This window comes from Apis mellifera, linkage group LG11, assembly GCF_003254395.2.
Source record: "Apis mellifera strain DH4 linkage group LG11, Amel_HAv3.1, whole genome shotgun sequence".
NCBI classification, from domain to species: Eukaryota; Metazoa; Arthropoda; class Insecta; order Hymenoptera; family Apidae; genus Apis; species Apis mellifera.
This window is the reverse complement of record NC_037648.1, coordinates 6,046,024-6,071,075: the sequence shown is the minus strand read 5'-3', so window position 1 is coordinate 6,071,075 and position 25,052 is coordinate 6,046,024. Positions and strand designations below refer to the sequence as shown.

Sequence of the window (25,052 nt, the reverse complement as noted above, 5' to 3'; positions counted from 1 at the left end):
ATCAATTAATCGTTCCTGCAACAAAATAAATTTCAGGAGATAATTAATTATTGCTCCGCTATATAATCTTCTAATTTTAATTTCCAATAAATCTCAATACATTTATAATTTACGATGATAAAAATCTTTTTTTTTTTTTACATAGAAACATTTTCGTTGAAGTATGCGACTATAATAGGTTTGTCCGTTGCCCGGTGATGTCGAACGAGATCATGCTCCCCTTCTCCTTCTAGTTCTGATTTATCCTTGTACACGTTTCGAGGTCGGTACGTGATATATCCGGATGGTGGAATTCCACGATATTGCCATGGCTGGCAATTAATGCATGTACCGGCACGTACATATTTTCTGCAATGATGGGAATCGAAGCGCTAATGGACGAACACGATGCTCTTGAATGAAGCCCGATTCACGCCACAATCTAAGAATATAATTTCTGCGACGAGAATTCGATAGGAGTTCGGTGTTGTCGATTTCGAATCATTCAATATGAATTGATATTAAATTAATTGTGTATGTGATTTATACAATGATATACAAAATATTAGAATTGGAAAACATTTGAAATAAATGAAATAATATAATAAATAAAATATTGAAATATTTTTATAAATAAATGCAATGAATACTTATATAAATTAAAATTTTTATGAACATGAGTATAGAAATGAAAATAAGAATTATATAAATATCATAATATGTACTTTGTTTTTATTTGTGCATTCTAAAAATTTGTAAAAATTTGTAAATTTAAATTTAAATTTTTTATATATGCACAAATATATAGAATCTACTTATAAAACAAAATATTAATTGAAGATAATATTTCATTTAATAAATGGGAATAAATATAATTTACTATTTATGCATTGAATCTTTATTATGCATATTAATCTATCTACACTATTAATCTCTAAATAATAAATTCAAACAAGACTGTTTAGATAAAGCAATTTTCGTATAATGGAATATAAGATAGAAGAATAAAAGATAGATAGATTTTCTTAGATGAAATATTCTACATTTTGAAGAAAATAATATACTTATTTATAAAATTTACAAAATTAAATAATGTTATAAAGAATAACTTTTAATTATAAAATTAGGGATCTTAGACTTTTTTAGGGAGACTTAATTGCATAATTTGTTTCATACATAAAATATATATATTTCTACATAATTTTTTATTTCAGTTTTTTGTTTTTTACCGTTATTAATTATGAAATTATTTAATATTATACACTTTTATTAATTTTGTAGCACATTTATCACTTTCTAATTTTATAAATATTTTTAATTTTATTTTAATAATTATTATTAAATATTATAATTGTAATATACGTATTTATATTATTATTGAATTAATTATTAGTACCAAAAAGCTGTTGTTATTTATATCTTTTTGTAATATTCTTACGTGTCTTTATAACGATAATCTGATAAAAAGAAAAGAAAAAGATTTGAAATTGGATAGGTTAAAAAAATTATTTCATAAAATTTTTTATTTATTAATTTATTATGTAAATTAATCTGTATTAACTTTTAATATAATAAATTTATATTAAAATAAAATTATATTAGATTTTGAAACTTGAATAATGTAAAAGAATTAATTTGCACCAATAAAAAAAAAATTTGGTATTTAAAACATTTTTATTTTCTATATATTTAATGAAAATTTTTTTTGTTTGTAGTCGCTTTAAAAATAAAATTCTATTCAATTATTTAAACAAAATTTTCCGTACATTGATAATACAAATAAATAGAATCCAATTTTATTGCATTTTAACATAGTCATTTTTTTAAAATAATAATAATTTTTATAAATAATAGAAAAATTAGGTATAATTATCAAATAATAATTGTTATTAAAATTAATACATTTGAATTATATCATAAAATTTAAGATAATGAATATAATATTTTAATTGTGTTATATTTTATTTATAATTCATTTTTTATTTTGTTTATCTTCATTTTCTATATTATTAATAATAGCGATAAATCAACGACGTTGAACAAATTTCTTAAATTAATGATCATAAATATGTTAATTGAAACTTGGATTGCGAACATAACTGTTATAATTCTTAAAACGGCATCATGAATCTTACTAGATGAATCTCGTTCAAAATCAATGATAGAGAGGACCCTTGTGAAAGCATTGGGGCAGATATGAAGTGGCTGAATGGAAGTACAGCTTTATGACTGCAGTTTCTCGATCATAATTTGCTTCTAAAGCCGATAGAGCCCCTATGCTGCTATTACATATGCCATATTACATATATTTATATGCGTAAATTTGATATCATTTAGAATGTTGAGATTATGTATGATTTGCGTAATATGATAAATGAATAAATGAAAATTTGAGATTTTTTATCACGATTTATATATATTTTCAATTTATATATATATTTTTTTAATGATAAATAGTCTGGAAAAATGTTAGTTGGAATTAATGTACAGCTCAATATGTTCCTTGAATTTAGATTAGAAGTTAGATTATGTAAGATACGTTAGTAAGAAATGTTGAATTATTTAGATTTAGATTTATATACTTATTTGCAAATGTTATATTAAATTTGTTTAGAATAATGAAATTTGGAAATATTTAAAGAAAAAAATTTGTAGATAAATTTTTAATATATTTTTGTAAAATTGGAATATTATTGAATAATATATTTTCTTTAATGAATGTTTGCTATGTACATGTAATTTGAAATATCAAATAAAATTGAAACACAAATTATATTATTTTATTTTATTTTATATTATATTATTTATTTTATTATTATATTATTTTATTTTATTTGTATAAAATTTATTAAAATTTATTTAATACTATTATCATTTGACTTTAAATTCATAAATTGTAACTTTTTCATCAAATTCATATAAAATATATCAACAGTAAAAGATATTATATGAATTTGAATTACAATTTAAGATATTTATGTTTTTTATGTGATATGATAATTTGTATTCTTATATAGATTAAAAATATTAAATTTATTTCAATCTTTCTATTATTGATTTAATAAGATTTAAAAATATATTCTATTAAAGAATATTAATATTATATTAATTATATTAATATTATATTAATAATATTGTATTAATATTGTAAATAATATAAATAATAATAAATTTACATTTATCTATTTATATATTTCAAAGAAATGAAGTTTTTTTAAATACAAAGAAAATTTATATTTAAATTATAAGAAAAAATAATTTTCAAAATATTTTATTATTATTTATTTTTTATTATTTCAATTATTTATAATATTAATTAGCAAAATATATAATATACTAAGTAATAAAATTTCTATGTAAAAATTCATTTATTAAATAAATTTTGAATTAATAATGAAATTATATATTCAATATAAAATTTTCTTCATATCTGATATTTTAATATTATTATTATAGAATAATATTATAAAATATAATATATATAATATATATAATTTATAATATAAATAATATATCTCATAGATGTAAATAAAATATTATTGTATGAATTCTACTACATATAAAAATTATTAAAATGAAGAATTTTACTCATTTTTTCATAATTTTCTTTTCATCATGAAATTGAAATTGAAATTCAATTGGAATCAGTTTACAGTGTGTTTCAATAAATGAAATGTAATATGAAACAATTATGAATAGAAAACACTCAATTTAATTTGAAGAATATAATATAAATAAAAGAAAATCTGAATTTAATACAAAAAAATATTAAAATTATCATTACAAAATATAAATATTTATTCTTATTTCGTAAATAACTTTTATATATACGTATTAAATATAATTCACTTATTTTAATTTTTCATAGATATATTGATTTCATATAAAATAAATATATAAATTTGATTAATAATAATAATAATAATGATTAATAGAAGCAATATTAATTTCTTATAAAGTTAATAAATTTAAATTAATTATTCAAATAACATGTCAATAATAAATAAGAAATAATATATGATTACAGTCACTAATTTTATATAAATATTTAAATTTATCATTAATTATTTATAATTTATTTTTTTTGATATTTTAAAATTATTTTCTTTATTTAACACATAATTAATTAATTATTTAAATAATTAGAAAAGTTACTCAAACTAAAAAACATATTCAATGATTTTTAATTCATTTTTTATTTAAATTATTTTAGATTCATTTTAATTAGATCTACATTTACGACTTCACATTGCAATTTTTCTATATTGAAAAAGTAAAATATATGTAATAAAAATTTAGCTTTTTATAAATCAAAAATATGACTAGTAGCTAATTACGAATAAAAAAAAGTTTGAAAAAATGCAAAAATTAAAATTTATTAAACTTTTAATAAATTCTTGATAAGTAATAATAGTAATTCTCAGAAAGAGAATCTTTCTTCTTTTAGAAAGAAAAAAAAGAAAGAAAGGAAAAGAAAACAAACTAGTACAAAATTTTGAATTTAATTTTTAGGAATTTAAAAATTAGATTTCGATTTTTAATATTATATCTATATAAACGGATAGATAACAAAAATAAAAATTAATAGCAATTGGGTATAAATATTAACGAATGAATAGTCATAGAATCGGTTAGTTCATTTAGGTAAAACAATAATAGCAGTTTTCTCAGAAGCAGTCATATTGTTAAGAAACTGCGTGGACCGGATGGAGGTTGAAGGAAGAGACAATGTAGGAGAAGCAATTACAATATATAGAATAATTTGTTCACCTTATTGGATAATGTCCGATGTGGCGCCAGCCTCTGATCCTCTTATATGTTTCGTTGCTTCTCTAAGTCAACTTGCAATTTATATACATATATTGCTTCATTTGGAGTTGAAAATCTTTGCTTAGTACAGTTTTTCATTTGAAATTATATAGCTCATATTATATACAATAAACAATTTAATAAAATATAGATACAATAAACAATTTAATAAAATAAAATCAAAACTGGAAAAAATTTGAAATGAATTTAATAAAATATTCAGAAATAAATGTATTCTTCACTAAATATTATCTGAAGATGCTATTTAATATTTAAATTACAATCAAAATATAATTTATTATTTATATATAGATATAAATGAAATATTTATTTTTCATTTAATTGAAATGTAATAAATATCAAAAATAAATATCTTATTTAAATATTGGAAAATTAATTAAATTGTTCTTTTTATCTATTATATTTAATATTATAATTTTAAAATTAAGAATTTATATTTACTATTTGAAATATTTGATATTTATTTCAAAATATTTTGCTTTTTATAAAATAAGGAATGCATTATGAATTTAAATAAATTATTATAAAATAATTATTTTATAATTATTTTGATATTTTTTATTTTTTTCATATAAAAAAAGTTTTTTAAATTACATTGATGAATTTTTGTCAAAAATTTTAAATATAATATTATTTAATTAAACATAATAATAACAAAATAATAAAAAACAAATTTAAGATATTTATATTTCAGAAATATAAAATATTTTTATATATGATAAATCTTGCTATTTTAGGTTATTTTCAACTTTCAATTATATTTTAATTTTTGTTCATACATTATTAAAAGTATTTTTGTATTCATTGTAATAAATATTAAAAATAAATCATTACAATTCGAAAACTTTGATAATGAATTAGGCAAGAAAATAAGAATACTTAGAGTATTATAATAATATTAGAATATTAGAGTAAATATAATCTTGAATAGAAAGGTTATAATAAGAACTTTCATTCATTTAAATATATTTCAGATAAAATCATATGTTTCATTATTTATTTATAATATTTCTTATATGTTATCTTTAAAAAGAAAATAACTTTCAATTGTTTCTTCAGTTTAGAAACATGAAGCCTACTATTATATATTGATGTGATTTTATAACTCTAGATAGCTATATAACTACTGAGTTATAATCAATTAGCATTTCAATGAAATACATACATACATATTGATTTAATATTAGTCTTTAATATTAGATATTTAAGTATAGTTTATTATTACTATTATTAGAAAATTTTAATTAACTTAATTCTTAACTTTAATATTAACTTAATAGAATCATACATATAAGATTTGGTTATGGTTAACAAAGAATTACAAAATCGGTTTATTAAAGAAACATTTTAAGAACCTGCCGTAAAATTGATTTTGAATATGAATTTCAAGCTTAAAATTTTTTTGCTTGTATCGTATTCTATTTATCACGAGAATTAAATTTGTAAAAGAAATCGTATATCGAAACCTTGTTCTTTATAATATTATATAATGTTTATATAATATTTATAATTCGAATAAATATTGTTTTTGTCATTTGATATGATATATTAACACTAATATTATATAATAATATATATTATATAATATATAATAATATATATATTAATACTAATGCTGCAATTAAAATAATCAAATAATGAAACATAATACGAAAATCACATTATATTATATTATCTTTTTAATGTTGAATGATATTTATTTTTTGATCTAATCCAAAGAATAGAAGCATTATAATGAATGCTATGTAATAGTTTGATTTGTCTCTTGGCTTCAATGATTATTTTCTATTCTATGACTTGTATTTTAATTTTCATATTGTTCCTTATTCTTTGAAATAGGTTTGACATACTTTTTAAAAAATGGAAAGTTTCATTTATGCGGATTTCTGAATTGTGTACTTATTTCCATCCGATTTTTTATATCCATCCCATAAAAAGAAACAATTAGAAACAATTAAATCTTGTGATCGTGGAAGCCATATATGGAGCAAATCTATGACTTATTCACCGTGAATCAAATATCCTATGTAAAAATTCTTGCATCGATTTGATGAAATAACGATGCATCATCATGCATAAAATAAATATTGTGGTCTGTCTCATGCGGTATAATACATCATTCATTTAATAAATATAATCGTAAAAATCATAAATAATTTAATAATCGATTTGATAGATAAAATGGTATTTGATTTTTAAAAATGCCTACAGAAAAATATCTCTGATTAAAGTGATTGAATTATGAAAACTTCGATGGTTATATTCCACTATTCCACTTATTCTGAACTTTATAATTTGAAAAACTATTTTTATAAGAGAAAATAAAAATGTTTTTTTTTTTTTAAAAATAAGAATTATTTTTTTACTGCATTTAAAGATAAAAATTTCTTCTATTATCACAATCAATGTGTTGGAACTCAACAATGGATTTTTTGGATTCTAGAAGCGAAGAATTATATGACTATAACTCTCACATGTAATGAGCAATTTGACTTAGCAATCAGAAGATATGAACATATAAAAGCAATTACTTTCTCTTCCATACACCAATAGTCCTCGACCTGCTTTTCGATGGTGACTTATAGCATATAAAAGTGCTTCCATCATTTTCAATCATTGAAACTGATAATGATTTCAAACTTTCTGTAAATCTCTCCTTTATGTAAAAGCCACATTTTATATAATAGTATCATAGTATATATACTAATTTGAAAACGCTTCATTAATTACCCGAAGCATTTCGCGGATATTAATATATTTTCACAATATATTTGAATTCAATATTTTCGTATATTCAAACTTATCTGAAATAATACTTGAATTCTAAATATGAAAGATGAACATTGAGATAATAAGACAAAATAAGCAATCATAAGAAAGAGAGAATGACTTGTTTTCTGTTTGTATATTTTTTAACTGTATTTATTATTTATTATTTACATTTTTACCATGATTATATTTATGTTTAAGATCAATTTTATGATAAATTCTTTAAATATTTCTTCATTAAATTGACGTTATACAATTTACTTGTAATGACTAAACATTTTTGAATTTACATTACAAATTGAAATAGAAAATATGAATAATTTATACTTCATTTTATTTTAGATTTTTGTTTATATATTTATATAGAATGAAACGAAACAAAATTTTATAATTTAGAAATTTTAATTTGATTAACTATTTTTTTGAGATATCATAAATTTAAAATTTATTATTTCATGGGTTTTTATAATAATTTATAATAATGATAATTTAATTTTTGTTTTCATTAAAGAATAATTCTTTTTATGTAAATATATTTTTATATTAGATTTGAAATAAATAAAAAAAATTATCATTTCGCAAGAATCATTAATTTATTTTATTTATAATTTGAATTTAATTAAAAATATTATGATTTAATTAAAAATTAGTTAATATTAGTAATAATAATTAATATAGTAAATATTAGTTTTAATTAAAAATATTATGATTATTGTAATAATAAAAATAAGAATTAAAAAGTGGAGAAATATGTTTAAAAGTATATTTAGAAAAAAAACAAAAAATAAAAATTTAAAACTTTAGAAATACTGCAAAAATAAATTTATTTTATTTTTAGAAATTATTTTTTATTGATTATAGAATTTATTAGATTAATTAGGAATCTAGAAGATTAAAAGTAAATTTTAATCATACAATTTAAATTTTTGCATTTTATCATCATATATCTAATATTTTTACAAGTGCAGATATATATGTAACACATATAAAATTTAATCATTGGATTCAATTTTCAGCAATTTGCAATAAAAATAATCGTGTTTATTTATATCGTACATTATGTTTATATCGTTAGCATATTTCTGTATTTCCAAATTACATATGTTCTAATTACATCGTTATAAAAAAGTATCACAATTTTTCTATAATTATATGTATTCTGTAACTGTGATTACATTTAATGATAATATTAAATGAAAATATTATTAAATATTATATTATCGATATATTAATTATTATTAACTATAATAGTACTATGTATGATATTCTAACTGTAAAAAAAATAATGAATAGAAAAAAAAATTTTAAAAAAATAAAAGTCAAAATAATTTGAAAATTTTTTAGATTTTCAGATAAATATTAAATAATAATAATGAAATTATTTTATTAATACTTAACATTGATATTTATAGATATATTCGATACTTCCTTCGTATTTATGCATAAGTAGAAATTTTTTTTAAAGAATAAAATATTATTTAAATATATGTATAAAAATAATAAAGTTGGTTAATTATTAATTTTACTATAAAATTTATTAATCGATATTAGAAGAAAGAGATAAATTTTACAAAAAAATTTTATTAATTGATGTAAAATAGTTTTAATAAAAAAATATTTAGAAATAATATAAAATAATAATTGGTTAATACAATTAAATAATTAGAAATGAACGGAGATTAAAATATATAAAAATAATAAGTATGTCAACAAGATATTTAAATGCCTATATGTATAAAGTTACCAATCATAGATGAAAATTTGAAATGTTTAGCATTAAACATAATAAAGAAAAATAATACGACAAAAATAGAGTCAGGAATTTAATCTGAAGAAATGTTATAGTTAAAAATATAAATATGTTTATAAAATGTTATTGTTAATATTAACTTCTTCAGATTAAATGTATTTATAAAATTTCTTATAACATGAGAATGTATGATATGAATGTTATTTACTACAATAATTACTTGTGACTAAAATAATAATATTAATTAATTAATTTAAAACATATTTTTAATTAAACTAAGAACATAAATCTATTTGATTAATCTATTAATCTATAATCTATATATATTTAATAAAAAATCTATAATATAAAATTTAAAAAAAATATTTGCTTAAAATGTGTTATATAGATTTTATAATATTGTTTTATATAATTTTTATAAAATTTCGTTTTAAAATATTTTATTAAATTTTTATTTAGATATATTATTATTCATATACTATCATTTCAAATATTTCAAATATTATCATTCAAATATTATTATCATGATCAAAATATAAAATATTACAATTGAGTTTAAATAATAATGTAATTTAAAATACTTAAAGTATTTATATTATATTTATATAAAAATTAGTAAAATATTCTAAATAAGAATTACATTATATTATATTACATCATAATATTTCTAATAATATCTAATAATACTAGCATATTTTAAAATTGACGAAATAATAAAAAAAATATAGAAGAAGTATATATATATACTTTATGTATTGATTGGTACGTAATTTTATCTTAATATATAATTACATATGATTATAATATTATATATATAATATTATATATATAATATTTTAATGAAATACATATAAAATAATAATACATATAAAAATATTTTTATTAGATATTATTTCATGTAATTAAAATATTATTTGCTATACTTAAATATTTTAAAACCTAAACATTTAATTATACTACTGATAAGAATACAAGTTGCTTTATATGCAAACTATGTTTTATTATATATAAATTTTTAATCAAAATATATTATCATTTATAGAAAAAGATATTTATAAAAATTTAGATTTGTCAAAAACAAGTGATGTATTTGCATTTAGAAAAGCAAAAAAGATCAATTTATGACAAAATCAATTTATTTTTATTTTCATTATTTTTATATTTATTTATAAAATTAAAATTAAGAGCGAAGTCATATTATTTTTGCACGTAATCAACAACTTAAAAAAAATATTGTTTAATTAAATTCTGAATTATCGATTATTTTCTGAACTTCTATTATATATTGTTTCATTATCTATCTTGTTAAAATTACTGAAAAATATAATATAATAATTAAAATCTAACTAATTATACTATAACCAATTATAGAATTTCTGAAATATAACGTTTAAAGTTTCTTTAAATGACATTTCCAACGAACAAAATTAATCAAATATGAAATAACGAATGAAGTTTGATGTTCTTGGTTGACGAAGATACTTGATAACTATTGCGTAAAACTTCTTTTCTTTGGTCTTTGGATACAGACAGTGATCTTAATTAATCTTCTGCAGATTGGTTCGATTATAGCGATATCCTCTTTCGTCCTCCTCCACGTTCTACTTCTTCGCTGACTCATCTACTCGAAGAAAATATAATTATGATAATCAGAATCCTCGATATGGGCATGATCCTAGTCAAATGAACCATAACAGACACAATTGAAGTATAGTGAAAACCTGAATTATGGTTAGAGTATACGAGACGTAAAGTAGAATTGTTTTTCTTTTAGTGTCGATTAAAGATAATGAATAGATTATGGATATTTATAAAATAAAAATATATAAAGACTATGATGATATAATTTTAAATGATAAAATTTATATTATATACAGGATAATTCACATAATCGTTTATTATATAATTATAGAAAAAAGGTGTTAAAGAAGAAAAATGAATGATTTAAATTGTATTATATATACTATATATACATTGTCATATCTTTCTTGTAATAAGAATTTTTTTGCATATTTTTTTTATTTATTTTTTGTTATTTTATATAAAATATTTTATATAAAAAATATATATTGTAATGATGAAAAAATAACTAGTTGAAATATTTTGAAAAATTGTATTTATTCAAAAGAATGTTCAAATGCATGGCTTCATGAAATAAAATTTATGATTATAAAATTTAAAAAATAAATATGGCAATCATTAGTATTTATTATTTATTAGTATTTATTAGTATCTCAATATCTTGATTATAAAAACATTAAAAATTTAGTAATTATCATATATTTTTTATATGTAGATATCTATTACATTTATCTATTATATTTATTTTTGTATTATTAAATCACTAATATAAACAATTATTATTTTTTTAATATGATTAACATTATCAATTATTTTATGAATATTCTGTGAAAAAGTAAATGAATTACAATTAAAAATTCGTGCATAAGGCATAACTTAAATTGGTAAATAAAATTTATTAGATTATTATTAGATTAAGATATATAATAATATATAAATTTGATAATTTCTTTTAATTAATTTTAAAATATAATTGATATAAATAAATTTTATAATTCTTTTTTTTATAACTTTTTATAACTTATAATTTATTATTTTATAATTTTTTAAAATAAATAAAATTTTAAATTATTATAAATTATTATAGATTGTTATTCTGTAAAAATTAATACTATTATATTATATTTATTTATCAAAAAATGGCATTTTATTGATATAATATAATATAATATAATATTTATTGATATAATATAATATAATATAATATAATAACAAGATAAATTCAAATAATAAATAATTAAAAGAATTAAATAAGAAAGGAACTAAAAATAAAATAGAATATCACAAAGATATATGCACTAGTTATAATTTCATCTTCTAGTTTAGCGAAACTATGAATTAAAATTTTGTTTCGTATAATCATCAGTTAATAGCATTTAAGCGAAACATAACAGATGTGCAAAGCATCGAAAAAGTGATGTCTGGTACATCATTTATTCTCCTATACTTGTAACGAGAAGAAAGGTTCCAGTTGGTGGCACGTGCGACTTCATCGACAGGTGGTGAATGGATTCCCATGAACTCGACTCCATCTCGCATACGGAAGATTTCGTCTGCTCGATTGATCTAATTTTATTTAAGCCCTTTATAGGCTTATAATTTTTAAGATTGAATGAAATTTGCAATATTATTAAGTTAATTATTAATAGTATAGTACAATAATTTGAGTTAATATTCAAATCATAATAAATTATTATTGTTAAATTATTGTTATTGATATTTTTTAATTAGATTTTAACGTATTGAATATGAATTTGAAAATCGTTTTTTTTTTAAATTTATACTTTTTGAAAAAATAAATTTTTAAAAATATTGCAAATTTTTAATTTTGGATATGTTTTGTGTGTTTATAGTTAATAGTTATTTCAATTTTTTTAATATAAAACGATTCTATGGATTCTTTTGAACAAAATAATATTTATATTTTATAAAGTACTTAAATTATGAAAATTTAAATTTTCATAATATTTAAATATTCGATCAAAATTAAAAGAATATCTAAAATGCATCAATTTTTTTCAATTTATTTTAAAAAGTAAAAATTTAATGAAAAATCTAATAATACCAATACGATAGAGTAGACATTTCTACAAAAAAAAAAAAAAAAAAATATCAAAGAAAGCTATAAAATTATTTTTGTTTTCAATATAAAATATAGTATAGCAAAACATAGTGATATTCAATAATGACAATCATCTTCTCTATTGCATATAAAATTGCATATAATATTGCATATAAAAAGTTGATATAAAAATTATGGCAAAAATCAAATATGTGTTGAACTGTACAATTATAATTACTATATAATTATATATTTATTTATTATAATGTTATTAAATTTATATGTTTATATATTTAATACAATATTATTATAATATATAATTACTAATAGAATAGAATTTTATCTTATACGGATAACACATTTTCATATTATTATAACACAAATTCATATAACATGGCGGAAAAATTGTGACAGTATTATAACACGAATAAATACACATATGTTTTCATATGCATATTTATGTAAATTATATTTGTATAACTTAATTCGTATAACATGAATTCATATATATTCTTCGTGTTATAGGAAGGTTTTATTTACTTATTAAGATATTATAATTAGGGAAAATATAAATGAATTTTATTTGGTTAATGCGCATTGTTTTTGAAATAACAAAAATAAATTATAAATGATAAATAATTACAATAAATGAGATTTAATATTGCAAAAATAATAGAATAATAATTTATTGACATTTAAATAAAGACACTGTATTTAGTTCATTCTTTGAAAATAATAATTTGAAAATGAAGTAGGTTTAAGAAATTATTAAATTTTTAAATATCTGTGAAATTAAATCTTTTTATTTAATTTTTTTTATTTAATAAAAATATTAAATATTATTAAATATTAATCTTTAGTAAAGAATAGATGTAAGCAATAATTTCATTATTGTTATATTATACTAGAAAGAATCTTTTGTAAAGATTCAAAGATTATTTATTAATCTTATAAATTATATTTAAAAAAAGATTTTTTATTCCTAAAAGATTGAATTATTAATAATAATATTTTTTATAAAAACATTTTTTCCGTAACATTCTTTCTTTAAAATTTATTTTCCTTTAGATAAAATATATATTTAATATCAAAAAAATCTAGTCTATCTATTTTAATTTTGATTGTTTCAAAGCAAGATAAAAATTTTTATTTAATTAAAATTTTTCTATTTTAAAAAATTAATATAAATAAAAAATTAATATATTAATATATTTTTTATTTATTAAAAATTTATAAAATTATAATAAATAATAGAATAGATTATTTATTGAAAATATAATTATTTATTAAAAATATATTTATTAAAAAATAAAAAAATTATAAATAATAAATCTATTAAATACATGTATTTCATTTATTTTTTTTTTTGAATAAAAAAGGAGAATATTTAAAAAATTACAATTAATTTATAACATTATTTTAAAATTTTAATAATTCTATTTAATTTCTAATCACATACAAAAAAAAAATCAACAGAATAAAAAGAAAAATGAAACAAACGAATTTAATATGTAACATTGTTTCGAAAAGGGAAATTGGCGCGGAAATTGCTCGATTAACAATTTCACGTCTTTACGACATTTCATGGACGATTGGATATCACTTTTCGTTCTACATAAAACACCAGTCCATTATAATACTTGTTACTCTGCGTTCGCGTGTTGCACAGTGATTTCCTTTCGAGGCATTTTAACGTGGCATCACTTTCCATTTACACGAGTGCCGATAAATCTTTGAAATGATTCGCACGCCGATGTCGAAAAAATTCCGATGTTCCGACACGTATTGCCGATCAGATTGAGGCTCAAAAAAGTACTCAAGACTTCCGTTTGTTTTCTTGTGAGTCTTAATATCTTTCATTTTCATTCATTCTTAACAGTCGGCTCATTGAAAGTAAATGTCTCAAATAGATTTTAATGAAGAATTAATTATTTAATTACAATTAAGAAAGATGTTTGTATTCTATTACATAAATTTAATTTTTATATTCTTAATTCTGATATTAAACATCTATTATGTTAGAAAAAAATTATAGAAATTTGAGTTTTCAAATTTTTCTAAATCTATAATTTTAATATAAAAAATAAACAAAAATTATTTTCTGTTAATTAGAGAGATATTTATTGTTAATTATATGATTAATTAAAAATATATTATATATTTGCGAGAATATTTTCTTTATTAGGAAAATTAATAAAATGCGGAATAAACATAAAAGTTGGTATACAAAAATATAAATTATTTTTTTTAAATTTTTTTATTGCATTATAAGCAATTAAAGTTTGTTAAATGAAGCGAATAATAGAATGCGACAGTGACGGATATGTCACTGCAGTGTGACGGATGTAGAGGATTATTTAATGCAAACTTAAATGGCTTATAATTTAATGAATGAATTTTAACATTTTTAAATATTAATTTTTTTTTATTTGTTTTGATCTAAAATTAATTGTTAAATAAATATATTATTAACACATTAACGTGTGATCTTAAACAAAATTTTAAAAAAGAAGAAAAAAATTAGCATTTTGTTACAATACCGTTATTTATTGAAATGGAACGAAACAGCGAAAATTATGTAATTATTTTTTTCAATGAAATTTATTTCTAATATTTATAGATTTATTATTGATGATATTATTAATGATTATTTATTATTATTATTTTTTATTATTTTTAAATATATCTTTTTTCTTTTAAATCTTATTATAATATCAATTATTTTTATAAAAACTTATATTAAATATATAATTATATGTATATTCATTTATTAATATTTCAAAATGAAAATATAAAACTATATAATATTTATAATAGAAATGAAAAATTCTTGCGAAATAATAATAATCCTCTTTGTATTTCAAATCTAATCCAAATATCTTTATTCAAATTTTTTTTGAAAACAAAAATTAAATTATTATAAAATACATAAATTTCTAAAATCAATGAAAACAATAATTTTTAAATAATTCACACTTAAAATTTCTCGACCGAATTTAGACATTAACATTTCAAATATTATTATTAGAGAATAACTTTTTGATTTAAAAATCTTAAAAACTTTCACCTTTATTATTTCACTATTATTTATTCCATATTTCATTCTTTATTTATTATTTATTTGTTTCACAATCTACCTTCTAAAAAAAAATTATATTAATCCCAAACTTTCCATCATTTATAATCAACTTCCCATGAAATATTGAAACGCTCTTCTGAAAAGGAATGCTAATTGTTTCACCACGCTTCGGTAAGCGTGATCTTGCGTAAAATTTACCTAGCTCATCGTGAGAACATCCAAATCCCGGAATTGACCGCGAATCGAACACGAGCAAGTTGCATGAATTATGTAAAATCGTTCTCTATGAAGCGCGGTATCAACGATCTTGACCTTGATCCCTTTGTTCTCGAACGCTAGCCTGGATCATCGAAAATCCGGACCGACGTCTCGGCAGGTGGCGCAAAAGTTGCGCCGCCAGTGTGGTTAAACACCGGTTGTTCGGTTCGGTTCGACTGATCGAAATACAAGGGAGAGGGGAGGCGGTCTCGTTGAAAACATCTGCCACGGACCGCTACCGTTACCACAGCCCAGTAATGAAAGGATGGCCTCATGGTATATAGTTTCTTCGTATGCAACTTCGAATGGATTAGTTTGTCTCTGGACGAATCGACCGCTATCCGATCGAAACATAATATGTCTCGGTTTGACGCGTTAACACTTTCGTCCGTGCCGCTCTCGAAATTCGCCTCGAAATTCTCGTTTCTCTTATTTCTGTCGGCTCTTACGTGGATATTTTGTAGAGTTTCGATGTTAGCTTTTAGATTGATAGTTTTCGATGATTGGATCGTACATGATGATTAGATTAAGAATATTGAAAATTTTTCTTTATGATTATATATAATCGCAAATTCGTAGCCAGTTATAATGTAGTTATGTTAATGGGATAGTTAAATATATAATGTTATATGTTATATAGGAAGCTTGATTATTGAAACACTCATTAGAAACAATCTATTATCCGTACAGTACATTTTGCACGTATGAATATAGTTTATATCAAAATTATCGAGATTGACTACCAAAACAAAATCTATTTTCTTGTATTTGATTATAATATTTATATTCGAAGCGTTAATAAAATTATAATAATGTCAAAATAGAAATGCCTAGTGTTAAACAACAAATAAAATTAATGAGAATTCGATAAATGACAAACTTGCAATAAATTTAATGAAAGAATATGAAATATTAGGAAATCAATGATTAATATAAAAAATAAAAAAAATCAATTAAACAATTATCTATAAGATGTTGATCATTATAATATTATAACATCTAAAAACTTTTAAAAAAGAAGTTTTAAAAATTTAGTTTAATAAGAAATAATTTGAACAAAAAATAATAGTTTAAATATCTAATGTTTTTTTTAACAAATGAAGAGTTCTTATAGAGATAAAAAAATATCTATATTAGATATCAATAATAATAATTGTGAATTTAATTTATTTGAGAATTTAATTAAAAAATTAAAAAGAAATTCTAATTTTAAAAAGAGTAATGTATTAGATGATTTAGGATACATAAAGAATATTTCAAAAAATTATTTATTTATTCTAAAAGATATATGTGATTTAATAATTAAAGAACGTGAGATATATAAGATTTTATGTTTTATTTATTATTAGATTAAAGTTTAGGAAGAGACATAAAAATTTTTTTATTTTATATATACTATTTTACAAAGAAATTCATTTAAGCTAAGAATTTTAATTTTAGTAAAAGTTATATATATATAAATATATTTTTTTCGATGGGAATTTCTTCGGGAATGTAAAATTAATCTTCAAATTTTTAATTTTTCATGTTTTAAATGTTTTAAATTGTTTGAAAATTTTTTATACATCAAAAATGATAATCATTAAAATGATAGAATATTAAAAACTAAATTTTTATATAAAAAAATCTTGTTTTTTTAAAAACAAAAGTACTAAAACTATAACTAACTAAATTAAAAATATTAAAACTATAAATATTGATTTCACTTCATAAAATGATATTCTGTTACAAAATTGCTCAACATATATAACATATTATATTATGTTTTAATATTTTATATTTATAAAATTTTTATTAAAAATAATTATTGAATAATTATTAAGATTATATTTAAAAAAGATAATTATTTTTAAAAGATTATATTTAATAAAAGAAATTAGATCTTAAAATAATTTGAAGTTTGATTATTAATATTTTTAATTGATATTTATGAATAGTTATCAATACAAAAAAGATTTAATATCAATATAATATGAAAAGATATTTCATAATTAATTTATTTAATAAACTTATATTCTTATTTCATTATTTTCTTATTTTTATTTATAAAAAAACTTTAATGTTTTAATTTTGGAAAATGATATTATCATAAATATAATTTCAGAATTATTAATTTTATTGAAAATATAATATAACATAACTATGAAACATATTATGCGTTTATCGAAATTATATTATCGTTAGATAATCATATTTTGCGTTATAATTTATTTTAATAGTATTATAGTACAATTTATCATGCATAAGTATTTACAAATATATATCAATAAAATCGATATGTATACATTACATCAGAAATTATTCAATGTACAGAGATTATTGCATGTTTCACATAAAATTGCACACACAATTCCTGTTTTAATTTTATTCGAATAAAATTTAAAGTTATTATTTGATTCATTTTTTAAATGTTATAAAGTATTTTATATTTTATATATCTTATATCTTTTTTTGTATTGTATGCATTCTATAGATTTATATTTTTCTATAAATGTATAAAAATCCGCAATTTACTGATTATTCAATGAGATGATACATTAAAATATTTTTATAATTAATATTATGATTATAATATATATATTAGGATATTAAATAATTTAAAGTCTAAGAAAAAAATGTTATATTATAATATAAAAAAAATATATATAATATATATATATAATATAAAAATATATATAAAAATGTATATATAATATATTATATAAAAATGAAAATCTATGATTTAATTTAATATCTTCAATTATATATGATATTTTTATAAGTAACACTTATATTAATAAAAATTTGAAAAAATTATTAATAAAAATAAAAAAAATTTTTAAATAAAATATTTAATTGTAATTTGAAATTTTTATTTTTTCTATATATATAAAAACAAAAACGTAGATTTTTTAATTTTTTACAATAAGAAATAAAATTAATTTTTCTTTTATGCTAATGAAATGTTTATTGTTTATTGTTATATTGACAAAAAAAAGAATTTACGATATCTTTTTAGCAAAACACAATCTCGTACTTTTGAATGTTTTTTTCTTCTATTTTTTCTTCTTCCAAAATGAAACACAAAAATTTATTATAATGAATCATCATACTTTTTCATTATGTTCTTATTCGGTGTCTTTTAATATTTCAAATTCACACAAGACTTTAATTTTTTGCAACTCTATGGTATTATAAATACATAATACTATAAAAGTCTAAGAAAAAAATAATTACATTGAAGGAAAAGTTTCATTGTATTTTATAATTTTCAGTTTCAATATACTAATTGCTTATTTATTTTTTAGTTTAATTTTTTTAATCTCAATGAAATTATATTAATTCCAATCTCATAAATTTTTTTAATTGTATTTTATTCTAATTAAGTTAAATCTATACATTTGTTCCAAATTATATATAATAAAATTATTCTAATATGAAAATGCATTTTTTAAAATGAAAGTAAAATATTTTAAAATCAATAAATTATTTTATATTATCAAAAAAAATACTTTTATAGATATATTAGATAGATAAATATATAGATATATTTTTTAGATAATTTATTTTTATTTTTTTTAAAATAATTTTTATAATAATAATAATATATAATAATTTTTATAAATTATATTATTATAAATTATTGAAAAATACACATACACACACACATATACATATATAAAATTAATAAAAATTACAATTATTTGTAATTAAAAAATTTATTCTCAAAATTCAAATTTTAAATAATTATATAAAACAATTATCTTTTTACAATAAGAAAAAATCTTGTCTCTATATTATAAATTGCTATTATGTATTTCATTCTAATATTATATAGACATAGAAAATTACATGAAAAATAAATTAAAACATTAAACATTAAAACATTAACACAAAAATGCAATTTTATTATGCAAAATCCATAGAAATCTTGCTATAATCTAATAATACTTTGAAATCGTACTACCATTTTACTTTTCTACTAATCTCGTTTTTGCTTTCGTCCATTCATCGTCACACCAGTTTCGTCCATTCTTATTTCCTCAATTATTCGCAATTTCAACGTTTTTGGACGTCGTCCTCGTAACACAAGATTATTATGCGTTTCTTTTCCGGAATGCTAGAATCCAGGAGTTTAAAAATGGAAAAACCATATCTATTAATGCTTCAAGTTGATTGTCGTGTATAATGAATAGCTTTCGATTATGCATTCCAGAATGCAAGGAACAAAACAAACAGTTTCATATAGACTCATTGGGAGTATATATCATCTCTGGGTCGGAGATAGCTTGCAGAGTTATGCGCTCGACTAAACTATAGGAATTTGACGCGATTATTCTTCTTCCGTGGCGAGGTCTTCCTTTTGGAAATGGGGGATGAAGGAAGTCGCCTCTATTTTTTTCTTGCTCTACCTCGACCTCCCACGCCGTCACATCTCGATTGGCAGGTGCTCATCTCGGTCACTTCATGTAATATCCGCAAAATTCTCTCTTGTTCGCCTCCCTTCTGTCTCGAATACCTTTTTTTTTATCGATCATTCTTCGAGTTTGTCTTATCCTCTGTTCCGTGATACGACGAATGGCTGTTGGATGGATGTTGAACGAGAAGAGTACTGAATGATAGGTGCGATTTGGGACTATAACTGAAATGGTGGTAGTACATGAGAAACTTAAGTTTAGATTATTAGCGATCGTCTGTATAAGATTGGGTTAGAAATTATAGTAAGTTGATTGTTCGAATGATCATTTTATAATGATGAATAAGTCTTTTTATCTTTTTAGCGGTTAGTTAGTTTCTATGAATTTTTTTGATTGTCTCAAAAACTTTATTGTTTTAATTTTTCTTAAATATATTCTTTTAGTTTCTTGTTCATATATTTATTATATGCTTTATTAAATAAATATAATATTTTTTCTTTAGATTTACAACATAAATATATATAAATATACAATATAAAATGATATTCTCGATATATATCTGTATATTATAAATGAACAAATTATAAATATTTAATTTTTTTAGTCTATTTTCAAATCTCTTTCATAAAAAATTATTTTTATAATTTTAAATTATTGAAAATAAAAAATAAATTATTACATTATTAAAATATTATTAGGAAAAATAAATATATAGAAAATAAAATATGAATATATAATAATAAATGAATATATAGAATCAATAAAAACAATCAATTTTTAAGAGATTTGCAATAATTTAAAATATTTGTTGATAAAATTTGAATTTTAAAAATTTAAATATTTATTAACAGAAATTAAATTCTAATAATTTAAATAATTACAGAATAATTAAAGTAATTACAAAATAATTTAATAATTACAGAGACTTATAAATATAATTACAATTTTTGTTTTTTTAATGTCTTTTAGATCAATATAAAAAAATGGGAAGAAATTAAAATAAAATATTTTTAATATCTAAATGGATTAATTATTAGTGAATAAATTAGAAAATTCCGGGATAAAATAATTTGTATTTGGATTAAGCATGATAAAGAGAGAGAATGTCAAGATAGTAGAACATTAAATTTTTAGTTTCTTACAATAAGATAGAGTATTAAAATCTGAATGTTTTGTATTTTAAAATTTTATATTTTTTGTACTAACATAAAGTTATGTTTAAAAAGTAACAAATGCATTGAAACTTTAAGCGTTAATTTTATTTTCTTAAATTAATATTCTGCTAAAAAAAAATTGTTACATATATAACTTATTATACAATATAAATTATAAAAGAACATTATTATAAAATTTCACCAAAAATAAAAAAATTTTAACTATTTAATTTTTTAAATAAATTTTTTATTTCTTCATTTGTTTTGAATTGTTATAAAATTGCAAAAAATTCTTGCATTATCAAATATCAAATTGAAAATGTATAATTAAGATTCTACCAATCAAAAAAATTAATAAGAACAATTTTTTTTCTATTAATAACTCAAAAATTTCAAATTTTGAATTATTGTCGAAGCAAATAAGAAATTGTATTAACGATCATTTTTGAAATGTTTCATTTTAATGATGCTTAAACCTGTTTTATCGAATGCTTTTTGCTTCCCAAACGAAGTATTAGCCGAAGATGCGGTTGTTAGGTTACGATTCGTCCACCCAAGAGGATAAATCGAGAGAGAATGATTTTCAAGCTTTTTTCTTTTTTCATCTTCATCTCGTTTCTCCTGCCGTCTCCTTGACGCGTACGTTCAGCGCGAGATAAGTAGCTAATATAGTTTTTCGTTCACCTATCTCAGTTCATTCTTCCTCAAAATTCTATCTTCGACTTACTGCAGGAGAATTCGATTTCCAGGAGGATGGAGAAACATCGGAAAATACAATGGGGAAAGTTTACTTTATACTAGTTCGAAACTCAGCTAAGAAGAGACCGATTGAAGATAGAAAAGAATAGAAAAGAATAAAAAAAAATAAAGAAAAAAAAATAAGTTGAGGAATGATATAATTTGACGCTGCTCCGGTTAATGAACATTTTTGTGGCATTTTTTTATTTCACGAAAATTCATTTTGAATTCGAGCTTTCTATATCTGTTTATGTATATATATATATATTTTTTTCTTTTAATAGTGAAAGATTATGTATATTATTTAATTTTAATTTTAATATCGAATGTTGATAATATTATTTATATTAGTATTATTAAAGATAAACTGGGATTCATTAATTTACTAATGGATTGTTAATTTATTTTTTATTTTCTTACTATATGATGAGAAATTATTTTCTATTATCTATATTATGTGGTTTATTATTAAAAATTTTATTAATTATTCAGAATATCATATTTTAATATCATACTTTTGTGTCTTTTGTATTAAACAATCCATATTTATATTTATTGCATTTATGATAAATTATTAAATTAATGGAAGAATTTATATATCAATCAATATAAAATTTTTATATTGATTATTGAAGATTAAAGGAAATTTATTTTTTCTATATTTACTAAAAAAAGAATAAAAAAGATATAAAATAAGAATATAAAAAATTAATTTTATTAAAATGAGCAAAATAATTTTGTTCATAATATAATTCATTAATATAATGAGAAATTATAATGTTATTATTATCATTATTATTATTATTATTCTTTCTATATAACAAAATGTAAATATAATTCTATATAAGTATTTAAACAAATAACAATATTTGTTTGTATAATCTTATAATTTAAAACTATATCTTATATATAGTATATTCATATATATATTCATTTATAAATTTATATGAATTAGTGTCTTAATCAAATCTTTACTTAATTATATAAAACCTTAAAAAATTTTTTTATAAATTTTTTCGAATGTGTTTTTATTCTAATATTCTTATCAATTTTTAGGCGATAATAATGTATTTCTGAAGCAATTTCTTTTTTAAACAATATGATTTTTCTGAAAGTTGAAATCATTGAAAATCATTGAAATTTTGTTTTTTGTTTTTTGTTAGATTTTTTGATCACATTACAACGCATTTTGTATATTATGTATTCAATAAATATTTTTTTCTTTTTCATGATATGAATAAACAAAGTACGAAAAGAAAAATTTGAGATTGCATTTATTATTTAGTATTTAATAAGAATAATAATACTAAAAAAAGGGATTTACTGGAGATTTATCTATTTAGATATCTTTAAAACGAATGAATGAATCTTTAAATGAATCTTTAAACAAAATATAAAAGTAAAATAATAGGTTTTAGATATTAATTAAATATTAAATTTTTAATTATTTTATTATACAAAATGAACGTAAAATAATACTCCAATTTTTTTTTATTAGTGAATCAATTAAATTTTTTTTTGCGAATATCATTTAAAAATAATAGTAATTAATCTCTTTCTTATTTTTTTTTTAACAAATTCTCAAATTTGTCTTCAAAACTTTTTATTATTAGAGAAAAAAGTTAATACTAAGCGTAAAGGTAACTTTTTAATTTTTTATATAAAAAAATAATATTTTATCCTAATGATTTTACATATATACTTAAATAACGTATAAATAATTTTATAATTATTTTTGATATAAAAATTAATTTGAAAATATATTCGCATTTTTATCCAAACATAAAATAATAATTATATTAGTATTATTATATTAAACTAATATAATTTTGATATGTGAAATCTAATACTTTGATATTTAATGTAAAATTCATGCAACTTTAAATATTTAATATTACATTTTTTAAAGAAGAATATTAATTTTTTAAAAAAGAATCTGTATTTTATGGAATTTTAAAGAAATATCAAGACAAGATTATCATATTGTACATCGCAGATGATGAAACATCGTTTAATTAAATTCGTTTGTTTAATATTTTAATATGATTTTGTGGTATTGTAAATAATTTTGAAATAATGACATTAATAAATGAATAATTCTGAATATAAAACGAATAAATTATTTTGAAAGAAATATTTCTGATGGTAAGTTCATGATCTTATTTCTGCTATTCTGTATTATTTTATATAAATATATTATTTTATATAGATTATGTAAGTAAATAATATAAAAAAAATAAATAATATAAAAATAATTATTTCTGTATTTCTATATTAAAAATACAAAAAAAATGTATCAAATAAAAGTTATATGGTATTAAAAAATACATATGATGATAAATATTTGATGTTGATTTATCATATTTAAATTTTTAAATAGAAGCTTATATTTTTTATTATAATATCTTTACAGCTTATGAAACGTTGTAGCGTTTCATAATCTAAAACAAAGCTT

General features: G+C 18.8%; 1 protein-coding gene across 1 annotated transcript in view; it reads left to right on the top strand.

Annotated features, from left to right (window-relative positions):
* Positions 1–25,052, top strand: part of LOC724287 (protein rhomboid) — an 869,734-nt gene that overhangs the window by 90,730 nt on the left and 753,952 nt on the right. The window lies entirely within an intron of this gene.